The sequence below is a fragment of the Pinus tabuliformis genome, chromosome 1_2 (assembly GCF_031772625.1).
Source record: "Pinus tabuliformis cultivar Carrire ecotype Pingquan chromosome 1_2, CPIR1, whole genome shotgun sequence".
Classification (NCBI taxonomy): Eukaryota; Viridiplantae; Streptophyta; class Pinopsida; order Pinales; family Pinaceae; genus Pinus; species Pinus tabuliformis.
The window spans coordinates 1,283,428,105-1,283,441,963 of record NC_142298.1 but is presented as its reverse complement, the minus strand read 5'-3'; positions in this window follow the sequence as shown (position 1 = coordinate 1,283,441,963).

Sequence of the window (13,859 nt, the reverse complement as noted above, 5' to 3'; positions counted from 1 at the left end):
TCCCTATCAAATTTCTCCCAATAATTCCCATTCCTCACTATTATTTCCCCTTCCTAACAATCCCTGTTTCATTTGTTTTTTCCCTTTGCTGGAAGACTTTGCACTCTAAAGAGCAGTTAAACAATTTTCATATACAACAACATCTTTTCTTCAATGTATTTTGTACAGCAGTCATGATATCCAAGCATTCATCGGACTATGAAGTGGAAACCCAAAGTGACTCACCCTTGGAAGAATAGGCACCCCAGAGGCCTCATAAAGGTGGTAGACATGTTAGAGAAGAACCAACCACCCTTACAGAATTGCAGGCATGCCCTCTTGCCATGTTTTGTTTTCAGCATCAGTCATGCTATGAGTTTTGTCAAAAGGTGGCTAGTGTCCAATTTCATCATGAGTTGGCTCGTCTTTTTGTGCTGCACTTGCATGGAGATCAAGCTATCTTGGCTGGTGTCACCTTCACACTTACACCAGAATTTGTCTCATTAGCAACCGATATACCGAACATTGGTGAACCGTGGCACAAGAAACAAAAGATTGACCGGTAGCATTAATAGCCATACATTAAAACCAGTTTCTTGAGGCAGCTCAAGAGAGTGTTCCCATTCCGATATCTGAAAGATGAATATGCTCCACTAATGAAGTTGATCATGAAATATTTCAGCTGTGAGGGACGGTTCTCTCGTTTATATGCTTATCACATCAGGTTGCTCATGCATTTCACCAGGGTATGAATGATGAAAATTTCGTATTTCATTTGCTGGAACATAGAGAGGATGACCACCTTTATGCAACATAAAACCCCTCAGTAGCAACTTAACAGTGTCTATCATTTTTCTCTTATTAAGATTTTGGTGGTTCATTAGCTTGGAGTACAGGGCATCATTTGGGATGATTTCATCTCTTGCAACTTCTTCAGAGCTTTACGGGGATTATCAGAGGTTAAGAATGAAGGTGGACCTTCTCATCAGTATGAGCGCCATGAGACCGCTAGTGTGCCGGTATTCATCACATATCAGAGAGGCACCAAACATTTGTTTGTAGCGGCAAAGCGAGTGCTATCTTCACCCAGGGTCGAAGGGGCCTCGCTTCCTCCATTAGCATCACAGGTACAGGATAAAGGCAAGAGGCCAATGCAGGATGAGGGGCCTTCAGGTGAAAGAGAGACAGACTTCATTCTCATTCATGATGATGATACAGATACGGGCCCACAAAGTGCCAAGCTTAGGGAGATCATCCAGGAGCAGCAAACAAAGATCCAAGCCTTATCCCGTGACTTGGAGAGAGCTAAGTGGACCATGAAGTACATGGAGCAGAGAAAAAAATAGCTTGAGGATTAGTAAGCAATCATGGAGCTACAAAACATTCGCGAGAATCGCTAGGCTGCACAAAGGAGAAGAATTGAGCTCACGCCATTGGAGCAAGAGATTAATGAGGATTAGGAGGCCAATCTCGAGAGAGTTAACATGCACTTAGAGAGGTTGTTGGAAAAGGTCGAAAAAGACCATGCATTACTGAGACACATTGCTTTCCACTACATGGCACGAAACAAGGTGTGCAAGGCCCGAATCAGGAATTTGAAGGCAAAATTGAGGAAGGCAATAAGGAAGAAAAAGAGGCAAAGGGAGCTCGATCGTCTTCAGATATTGGCCAAAGCCTCTTTAGCTCAGCATAACACTTAATGAAGAAGCTCCAGCCCAAATTTCAAGAAATTTGGGGCATTTTTGGTATTTTTGCAAATTTTTGTACAAAAAACAGGGTTTTTCTCCCTGTGCGCTGCGCCACGTGGAGCGCGCTTATGATAGGAGGCTCTGAATGCAAAATTTTTTATATTTTTGGATTTTTCATGAAAACTCATGACTGTTGGTGCATCGCCAAGAAGTTTGGGCAAGTTTTGAGTCCCCAAGAGGTCAAAAACACTCAAAAAATGACCTCTCTGCCCCTATTTTGACACACAGGAAGCAGTCTTGGGCGATTGAAGTTTTGGAGGGGAAAATGGGCACCAAATTTAAAAATTATACTTGGGGTTAGAAATTAGACAGGTAGGGATTTACAACAAGCACACTTGGGCTCAATTTGGACTTCAGCAAGTGCCTCAACATCAGCATCAATGTGGCGCGACACATACAGAAATTGGCGCGGCGCACAGAGGTTTTTTGCCCAATTTTTCACCTTCCAGCTCAGAAATTCAGCCAGTTTGACTAGTTTTGCTTTGTGATGTAACTTTTGATTTAACTTGATGTAATTAGATAAACATGATGTAATTTTGGCACTTATTTACTTGTTCTAGAGGATTCATTCACCAAAAAGTGAAAATTTAATGAATGAATCAGTTTCCTACCTTAAAGAGGCAAGTTGTTTTGACTGCCTAGATTTTAGTGCTTTGTTTAGAATTGGTTGAAACAACTCCTAGAATGATGAGCTTGACCCCTAGAGGCAAGGGAATAGGTTTGGGCTAGTCTATATCATGTAATTTCTAAGTCATTTTCAGGGTTGGACTCTTGGGAAAAGTTTGGCACTCTATTGTACATCCACTTCTGCATTTTTGGCTAAGGATAGACCAGGGTTTTGTAGCATTGTTTGGGATCCATGTGGCTTTATGTTTTGATGGTGTGCTTCTCTGAGTAATTGTAAGTTCATTAGTGTTATGTGTATCATTTTCCTGCTTCTTCTTCTGAATTTGAACAAATGAGTGATTAAGGTAGAATCCTTAACTGTTATGCTCTGCCTTTGAATTTGTTTAAATTTCCATGTTTTCATCTGTTTAAGGAGAATTCTTGAGACTCTCTTGCTCTCCTTAGCTCCTCACTTGTCTGATCTATCCATCTCACTTTCTTTAAAGCATCAAAACGATTGCCTTCCTTGACCCAATCAGAACTCTGTAGAAATTGTGCCTCATCCCCGAGCCCAATTTGCATTTCCCTATTTCCAACACAAAACCCTCAAAAACTCAAATAAAACCTTTGTACTTAATACCTAACCTAATATCAGTTGAAAATTTATTCATCTCGAGCCTCATCGATTATCTTTTGCCGAGATTGACCCGGAGAGAGCCCTCTCCTGTCCTTGTAGGGCTAGCTATGAGGCTGAGCGTGGTTTGATGTGGACCTAGAACCTTGTCTTTTCAGCCTGAGACAAATCTAGGCTCTAACAGAAGTGATATGGAACAACAAGGTAGATATACTCAAGTCAAATGGACATATGATAAAGTTGTTCATAAGGTAAATAAATAATAGACAATCCCTTGAACAATAGAAGGCGTGACACCAGAAAACCTAGGAAACTTAGACACAAGAACACCAAAAAATAGTAGGATACAAGGATGTAGGGAGATCAAGGTATCAAAGTGAACATCATAAGATGATAGTGTTCAAAGAGAAGATGAAAAAAGGTGAATATGCTAGACAAGTGCCATGTTCAAGGGAGAGACAACAGAGTGGAACCATAAAACTTCAGATTAAAGATGTATAGCAATGATTGTTTTTTCTTCCATTTTTTTCCAAATCTAATTAGGTTTAAAAACCTTTCATATTTAGAAGTAGCAGGTGCTTGAGCTTGAGTGTTCTGAACAAATGTTGGGTCCTCAAAATGAGAGGTCTTGTTATTGTTCTTCTTTTTCTTTCCATTAGATCGCTATGTAGATTACACAAAGTTAATTGTCGTAGATGGAGGAGAAATGATGTGATTAGAAGTATTGAGGTGTGGGTATTAGTAATGGATAATTGGGAAATTTTTCCACTCAACTATGTGACAATGGTCCTAGAGGAACCACTAACGAGGTAATCAGTGTGGGGAATCAGTGTGGGGAATGGGTCTCTATGTAACAAGAGTATTTGAAGTTCGAGGAGCATTAGAGATAAGGTCATAACACATGCCAGATTGAAAATAAATGAGATCTAGGTGTTAGGATGGAAAATGACCTAGTTTTCTGTAACAACTCTGGACATGGAAATGTCCTTCGTGATGGGAGGTATGTTAAGATATTTCGACACATAGGAAATAATTAAGTATAACTTGGTATAGTGTATAGTTAGGTAAAGTGTGTTTCTTTAGTATGTACTTTTTGTAACTTACAATTTAAAGTGATCCGGTGGTTTATTCTCTCCTCGATATTACCAACACTAGATCCGTGGCTTAACACCTGATTGGTCCATGATCTCTATTTAAATAACATGGAGGGTCATTTTTTAGGTGACTGTTTATGAGAGAAGCTTATGTAAATTTTCTTTATTTTACATCAATAAATTGCATAAAGAGGTTGCGTTAGCTCAGGTCGTGGACTTTTTATCTCTTTGAGGGTTTTAACCACATCAAGAATATGATGTATTGATATGTGTTATGTTTGTGAGTGGTGTCCTTTGGTTTTCAATCTAAGGAACTTACCCTATAAATTACTACATTGTATCAGAGCTATTTGAGGGCCGCATTTGTTGGTGATCCAAATCTGAAGTCGGTACAACTGCATCCGACTGTCGTTTCCTAGATCTACTATTTTTTACTGCTTTCAGGTTGAGAGGACTGCTCTATTGTGTTAGGAGCATCTGTTCCAGTGAGAAACCCCTTTCATTTCATGCGAAAAGGTTTCTGGTAGCCCTAACTACGTGATTTTTAAGATCTTGAGGTATAAAATCTTTATTTGCAGTTACAGTTATTTATCTCTCTGTTTATTTTGCTTTATAGTCCTCTATAATTTTTTTATTACTAGATCTATACCTTTCATTTCTGCATATGCTCTTTGACCCGCGACTCTATGCAACCTGGGAAAAATAGAAACAGAAAGCAAGGATTTTTCTCATGCATGCTCTTTTCCACTGTGCCTTAGTGTGATCACAGAAAATCAGAAACATTGAGGAAAATATATAGTTTTCGGCCAAATCTAACTTTAAGCATAATATTTGGATAATTTTGCTTGTTCATTTGGTTTGTGTGGTTGTTTTGTTTTGCGGGAAAAAATGGGTTTTTCAAGTAAGCACACACCCTAGAGCTTAAGTGGGCAAAAAAAAAAAAACTCCTTACTCCTTTCCAAAAATTACTAACCTTTTAAACTAGCTCACTAAGTCTAAAATTACTTTATGAGAATAGAGGTCTTGGGTTCAAGTCTTTCCTTTTATTGAATTACTTTTTCAAAAAGCACATGTAACTTATATTTTAAAGTTACTTTATGTAAAAGTGTTCTCACCCATTATAAAAAGTGAGTCCCTTATAATTCTAAAATCACTTAATCTTTTATTTAAGTAACAATTTAGTGATAGTTCATAAAGTACTATTGTAAAAGTGACCTTCACCTATTTATAAAAGTGGGTCACATAAAGTATATTTTTTTAAAGTGAGGTAATTAGATTAAGTTTGGAAGGGGGGGTGAGGCGAGGGGTTTAAATATAACATTATCATCAACATCCCAACATTAACGTGGTTCATTGGCATCTTCAAAAAATTTTCTTCAAAAAGCCATAACGTCTTCATCAAGAAGCCGTTTTCAAAGCCGTTTTTTTTAATCGGCCTAATTTTTCGAGATCTTTCCATTGGAACACTTAGCTTCAATATATACAGCTTCCATTTATTTTAAAATGGAAAGTTCATTCCTAGTTATTATTGACAACACCAACTACTTCTAATGGTTATCATACATGGTGGATTTACGTAGAAGTAAAAGTATATATAGAATAGCCTCAAGACAAGAGTCTAAACCTCAAGATGAAGATAAGAAAGCCAAATGGGAAAATAAGACAGATCAAGCATGTGGGTTGATAGGGATGTCTATCTCTCCATACCTTAGATCCCATATCGCAGAAATTGATACTCTCGATGAAGTAATGAAAAAGCTCAATAATGTTTTTGGAATTAAAAATGAAATTAGAGCTCATCAACTCGAAAATGAGTTGCTTACGTTGGACCCCAATAATTTTTCTTCCATGGAATATTTTTTGTCCAAGTTCAAGACCCTTAGACTTCTCTCGGAAGGTGTTAAGGTTAAGAAAGAATATGGTAGCCTTATCTATTCCATTCTTACTAAGTTAGGACCATCCTACTCTATTTTTGTTTCCACCTTCTATTCTACTAGAGAAGCCTTTATTTCTCAAGGACAAGACTAAAATTCCCCCTCTTTTGATGCCATTTGTGATACTTTAATAAGAGAGAAAGAAAAACTCTTACATCTTGGTCTTCTTAATACTAGAAAATATTCAAAAAAATCCATAGCAATCCAACAACAACCAAGTTCAAAGAATCCTAAGAAGCAACATCCTAAAAAGAATGGTCCTAAACCAAATAAGGGTCCTAAGCAATTTTAGTCTCACAATGAAAAATAAACTCAACAAAATGATAAGACAACTAAAAACAAAGGGAAGAAGATTGATATACATTGCAACTTTTGTAAGTGTGATGGCCACTTAGAATCCAAATTCCTTAAAAAGATGGCAGCCTTGGAAGCAACAATGAACAAGCATAACATCTATTTGGATCACTCTTCAACTTCAACTTCATATTTATGAATAACACTTTCTACATGTGGTTTTCAAGTATCTCGATCTAGTTATGCACTAAATGTATCTCCTTCTTCTCATTCTCGTAGTGGCTCATTTATTATGGAGCTTCTTATCACATGGAAAAAAACAAAGCCACATTTTCTTTTTGAAATGATTGTAACACAAAAAATATATATGTTGGTGATGATATATCTCTTAGTGTTGTAGGGACTGGAACTATTCATCTAGATAATGGTCAATTTAATGATGTATTATGTGTTCCTACCTTATCCTGCAACCTTCTATTTGTATATCAGACAACTCATTCAGGTGAAGGTGAAACCGTTGAATTTTCACCTCATGGTGTTTTAATTAAGGACCTAAGAGATCCTAGACAGATTTTAGCTACTGACATTGCTGATGATTCTACAAGGTTGTATAAGCTTAACAACTTTGGGTTATTAACTCTTCCCTCAGTATTTTTTGCTCATAATGATGATGTGAGCAAACTTTGGCATAAGAAATTTGGTCACTTACACTATCGCTCCCTTCAAAATCTATGTAAAGAAAATATGGTGACAAGTCTATTATACAGGATTTATACCTACGGATAAGTATATCTTCCCTAAGTGGGTAGCTACACTTAGAACAATTGAAGTAAAGATGTTTAACCTTTTCCTACAATAAAAAAATAAGATAAAGTAACCTACTTGTGATCCTTCGCTTCCTTTGATCTCCTTTGAGTTGCTCCCGTCGCTCCCACTCATACTAAATTCGCTCAATTGGTACCTGCCAACATAAACAGAAGATGACAACAATAAAAGCATATGATCTATTTACTGTAAACAAATGGAATCAAAAACATTCAAACATACATTCATCATAGATATAGACAAAAGTATTGGAAAAGGAACAAACAACTTTAATGATTGATAGAAGGAGAAGTTACACCCAATGTGGTTCGATCTCGTGTCACTCATCCAGCTTAGTCCAAACCCTCATCACACCAATAGAAACATCAATCTAGCAGCATAACATTACTTGACAATGATTTCAAGTCTCTAAACCAACAATATTTCTCTATAATATCCAAGCTCTAGCCCCCTTGGCTCTTTGATGGGAGGCCAATTTATAGATGAATGCAAGTGGTTTTGTCATTAATATGGCATTGAATGGTTTTCCATAATTGGATGATTAGTTTCCATGTTCAAATGGATGAGAGTATAGAGGATTAGATTATCCATACCCTATCCATAGTCGAGCTCATAGGATGAGATAAGAGTTGGGCATCCTCTAGAATGTTCTAGAATCGAGGAATATTACCAACATCCTATGCCAATTTTGTTGATCCTCACCCAATGCAGGCTTAAGTGGGCCTAAGTGCTATGCAGCACAGATCTAAATGGGCCTACCGACTATGTGGAGCAGTTGCCCCTGACCATGGCTGTGTTGGTGTCCCAAGGAGACATTTCAGTAGGGTTTCAAACTAGGAAAATTTTATGGATGAAAGCACTCAATAAAGTGGAATTTCTAGGGAATGTAGCAACTGAATTAGTGTTTGATAGACCCTATTTACACTGATTTGATCATCGGGAGTGATGTGCCCAAATAGACCTGTAACAGCTACCCCCTAAAGCATGAAGTCAAAAATGATAATGTTGAGTGATATGCTTTATGATGTGATGAGGAGGATCTAAAGCAGATGGTGACCCACATCAATTACAATACATAATATCATGATATTTTTGAATTTTTCATGAATTGCTGAGGAAAGGCATACCCATACTCAGCATATAAACTTTTCATTACATGTGCATAAATCAGATAATTGTCTACAGATATAGATCAATGATAGGATAACCATCTGTGTAAATCCATCGTACAAATGATTTAGTACTCTCCTAAAATCGCAACCCAGATGGATGAAACTAGATCTAGGGTCTTCTATCTCGTCCAAATGTTTTCTCAAGTACGAGTCTAACCATGTGAAAATATCATCTAAAGTAAAACATGGGAAGACACCATCTGATTACCTACCAATGATTTAAGTTGTTAACAGATGCGAGAGAAATCACCAATAATGATAATGATTCTCAAGGTACTACAGTACATTCTTCATGGTGTGAATAGATGTTTTGATGTCAAACACCATACAAAGTCTTTTGGTCGAAGGCCTGTGATGTCAACCTATCACTAGAAGTGAGAAACTTTCCATTGATGTATGCAATCCTCAAGGTACTGGAAGGATGTTTCTAAGTCAACTTCCTGGATAATGTGCTGATGTCGACAAGAAGTGACTTGTCGTAGGAGGGCCTTGATGTATCCCCCATCAATGACATGAAATGAGTGTAATGATTTTGAAGACAAAATGTGACTAACAACATAATGTTTAGGAATGACGATCATGAAAATGAAGGTTTATGAGTATTTACAAAGGATGAAGTTTACTGAGTGACTTCTCTTGAACATGTCAGCGACACTGAATGAATTTGCAGCATTGACCCAAAACCAAAGTGATGGATAGTGTGATAGACCATAGGTATGATAACCATCAAGAAGATAACCCAACCCAAATAGTCAGAGAGATGAAGTGAAAGTGTCATGTTCAAGAGCGACTTGCTACCATAAAGAGATTTATCCCTTTTCCCATTTTCCCCAGTCATTGCTGCCAATACCTTTTTATTTTTTAACAAGATTGAGGAGGATAACATATGCTTGAAGTATAATTCCACCCTTCGGGTGAATCCATCGCCATGTGATGTTTTAACAATTCTAGAGAAAGTGAAACTCGGTCTTGTCATGATGGAAAAGTTTGTCACTACTTGATGCTTTAACAAGTTTAACAACAATGAAAACTCAGTCATTTTCATGTTTAGAGAGTTTGAAAAGGGACAAAAAGAAAACTCCACAAGTTCTTTTTCGTAAATTTGTCTCTCAAGTTCGAAAAAGTGTAAAATAATACAAGAGAGAACCTATTGAACATGTTCGACAACATATTCATTTTTCGTAAGTAATCTATCTCAATCTCGAAAAGGGTTAAACTTATGTTGAGTAGATGGCATTTCCAATTTGTTTACGAGCTGAAAAGGACAAGCGCCTGACAATCGTTTCATATTTTGAGTGTCTGAAAAGAGCTGAGAGGGGACTCTGCTTATGGGAACAAGTGGTTTCTAGGATGGAAACTGGTTCCAATGATGTTGGATCTTCTCAAAGCATGTTGATTATGTGAAGAGGCTGGCTAATAAGACCACTCATTGTAATTGTTCCTCAAAAAGGGTAAAACACCCAAGTGAAAGCATATGATCGACCAAGCAGATAGTGATGATGGAAGGAGAAAAACCAAGGCTCATCTGATGGAAGAGGCTGATAGAATGGAAATCACGAGGGTTAAAATGGATATGGGTTCATTTTTACACAAGATTGAACCATAAGGAACTATGCTTGGATTCAGTTTCATGTTTACACAAGCTTGAAACAAAAAAATATGCTTGAGATTGGTTTACATGACCCCAGCATGATGACTTGATTCTAGGTGCGTGCCCCCCAAGCTTCATTACATTCACCTAAGTAGACTACTCATGGCTACCAGGTTGATGGAATGAAGGTTCATTTATGAGATCAAGTGAAAGACTCGACTGAGATTTTACGAGATCTACTGAAAGTCTTGAATTGGAACTTTGCTCCAAGGGACCTTGTTTCATTTTTTAATGAGCTTGACACAAGACAAGGAACTCTCCTTATATTCCTTGTTTCATTTTTTAGCGGCCTTGACACAAGACAAGGAACTATGTTCTGAGACCTGTTTCATTTTTTAGTTAGGTTGACATAGTAAAATAACTATCCCCATATTCCTTCTTTAATTTTTTAACAAGCTTCACACAAGACAAGGAACTATGCTTATATTCGTTGTTTCATTTTTTAACGAGCTTGACATAAGACAAGGAACTATGCTCAGATTCCTTGCTTCATTTTTTAATGAGCTTGACACAAGACGAGGAAATATGCTATGGGACCTGTTTCATTTTTTAATGAGGTTGACACGGTAAAAGAACTATCCTCATATTCCTTGTTTCATTTTTAACGAGCTTGACACAAGACAAGGAACTATGCTCATTATTCCTTGATCATGACCCATAAGAGGTCATGACTTCCAAGAGGTTCTCATCAGATTGGAAAACAATGTTCTAGAAGGGATACGTAGCAAGGAATCCATTAGATAGATTTATTTCCAATTTCCCTAGTACATAATGCACAACATCATGGAATTGATCGTCAGTTGATGTAGGCATGGAACGGCTTGCCACATAATTGACCCGTGGTGGGGAAGACACCTATGGGATAAAAGGACCATTTAGGGAAGATGGTTGATTGGAAGCCATATTTGGGCTTGGAAATGAAATTTGTTCAACGGTGACAATTTTTCCTTCATGTGGGAAACACATCACTCGAAAGAGTGTTGAAACAATAACTCCCATGTCATAAACATAGTCGCACCCAAGAAGTAAATTGTAATATAAAGGGCCTGGGACTACCATCACATTGAGATAAATAATTTTTCCTCCCAAAGTAATAGGCAAATAAGGGAGGATCCCTAATGGTTGATTGGTTCCTCTGTCAAAAGCCAACAGATTCTAGGTAACAGGAAGAAGTGGTGGTGAACCGAGTGCCTGCCAAGTAGTGGAGGAAAGGATACTCACAAATGCACCTTCATCTATAATAGTGCTAGATACAATCTGTTGGGTCCCTATAATATTAGTGATTACCCCATTACTATTGTAGTTATACCCCTTATTTATATTGTTGTGCCCCTAATACCCCCATATTGTTATTTCTGTGCCCCATAGAATCCCTCTATTGTTATTTTTGTGGCTTTATATTATTATTGTTAGGTCGGCTGGATTATATTGTGACTCCTTAGACTCCTATATATAGAAAGGAGGTTTTGTCATTTGTATCATCGAAGAATTGTTCATTTATGTAATGTAAAGGAGGTTGCCCCCTCGAAGAGGCTGAATTCTAAGGCGTTGATCTTTCTTTTCTATATTTTCTTGAGCTGGTTTCATAACATTTGGTATCAGAGCTTTGGATTCTAGGGTTTCGCTGCTCCAAACAGGTCATCGTGGAATTTTCACTATAACGTTTTTTCTATGACGTTTCAGAAGTCGAAAAACAAACCCATTTGAGAAGAAATTACACTGAACCTTGGGTCTGAATTTCAGAGCTTTTCGCACAATATGTGCGGAGATATGATCTGACGAAGTTGGTCTTTTTGCAGACTCCTGAATTACATTTAAAATAGGTGACCTGGGGAAAATCGTCATAACTTTCTCTCTGGGGATCCGATTGAAATTTCGTAAGAAGTTACAGAAAGAGGATGGATTTTAGTTTCTTGTTTGTGTGTTTTAGATTCAAAGGTTGAAACAGTGACTCGTGGCACGTTGTACAAGTTCGCTCTACTGAACCAGTCTAAAAGCAAGTCACTGTGGGAGATTTCACATAACTCTTCCTTGGAGAATCCAATTTGGCTCATACTTGTGGCATTGGAAAGAGGACGCAGAAAGCTACTACAGGTAGAAATTTCAGAACTGGATGATCCGAAATTACAGAGATACATCAGATTCAATATCAGGCTTCTATAAAGTAAAAAAAGGTGTGTAGTTTTTTTAATTTTTGTGTAAGCTTGGTTTAACAGAATTCAAAGGGCATAGTAAAGCATTATTATCGGTAACTGATGCCCCGAGGAAAGAAAATGCAAACACCTAGTAAGGAACCTGAAAGCTCTAGCATGACTCATGAAGAAGAGGAAGAAATGCTACATGATATATCAAAATTACAAGAACAAGTGCAACAAATGTCACGCTCACAAAAGCTAACAGAAGCTAAGATAAGTGGCGTGGAATCTAAGATAAATGGCGTGGAATCTAAGATAAAGGGCATGGAAGCTAAGATGGAGGATTCGATGGCAGATTTGAAGATAGATTTGAAGACAGACATGGAAGAATTGAAGAAGTTGCTACAAGAAAAGGTCACTAATGGTGAAAAGGTAGTAAAGGAAACTCATGATGAGAACAAAAGAAATGTTAATCATGATTCCATAGACGCTAATGTTGGATCGAAGAATCACCATATTCCAAAAATCGATATGAGGAAGTTTGATGGCAAGGATCCCGCCACATGGATATTACAGATGGAGCAATTCTTCGATCTCAATAATGTGCAAAACGCACAAAAGGTACGTATGGAACTGTATATTTGGAACCAAATCAGTTTGTATGGTATCAATGGCTTTGCTCTCGTAAACAATTTATCACTTGGGCAATTTTTACGGAAGAATTGATAGCACATTATGAAGATACAAAAAGCAACACTTTTTTTAGCCAATTGATAAGTCTCAAACAAAAGGGTTCAGTAATGGAGCACATTGAGGAGTTCCAAAAATTGAACATAAGGGTAAAAGATATTCCAGAGGAGCATAGGATTGATGTGTTCATAGGGTCTTTAAAGGATAATATCCAACATGATGTTCGCCTTTGGGAACCTGATTCATTAGAGAAGGCATTCAGGTTAGCAAGAAAAATGGAAAGCAAAATTATGGCAACCAGGAAGCATACCACTCACAACTATAAAGACCGAAGTGTTGTTGCCCCTAGTCTTCCACAACCTATAAGGTTGACACCACAACAATTGGAAGAAAAAAGAGCAAAAGGGCTTTGTTACAGTTGTGATAGCAAATACACTAAAGGTCATAAGTGTGCTGAGAAGAAATTATTCTACATAGATTGTGAAGAGGAAGAAGAAAAGGAGCAAGAAAGGTCAAAAGAAGAATATATACTCCAGGAACAAAGCCTAGATGAAGAACAAATAAATCCGACCATATCTTGTAATGCATTGGCGGGAATTACCACTCCTCAAACCATCAAGATAGAAGGACAAATCAAGAAGAAAAAGGTAATAGTGTTGATTGATTCAGGAAGCACCCACAATTTTATTCATTGTAGGGTAGCAAAAGAATTGAATTGCTTCCTATATCCAGCACCAGAGTGTCAAGTGATGATTGCAAATGGGGAACAATAAATTGCTCTGGAAAGTGCCATAATATCAAGCTATCCATGGGAGAATATGTATTGACTAGCCCAATGCTTTCCATTCCAATGGGAGGTGCTGATGTTGTACTAGGAGTCCAATGGCTACAATCCTTGGGTACAATAGCTTTTAATTTTCAAGAACTTTTCATCAAATTTTCTATGGAAGGAAAGGAAGTTGAATTAAGGGGTATTGCAGGGAAACCAGGAAAGATAATCAGCTCTAATGGCATGACAAAGCTTCTAAAAAAGGAGCAAAGAGGTGTAATTGCACAATTATGTTCGCTAGATGTTTCCACATTGGAATCATCTATTT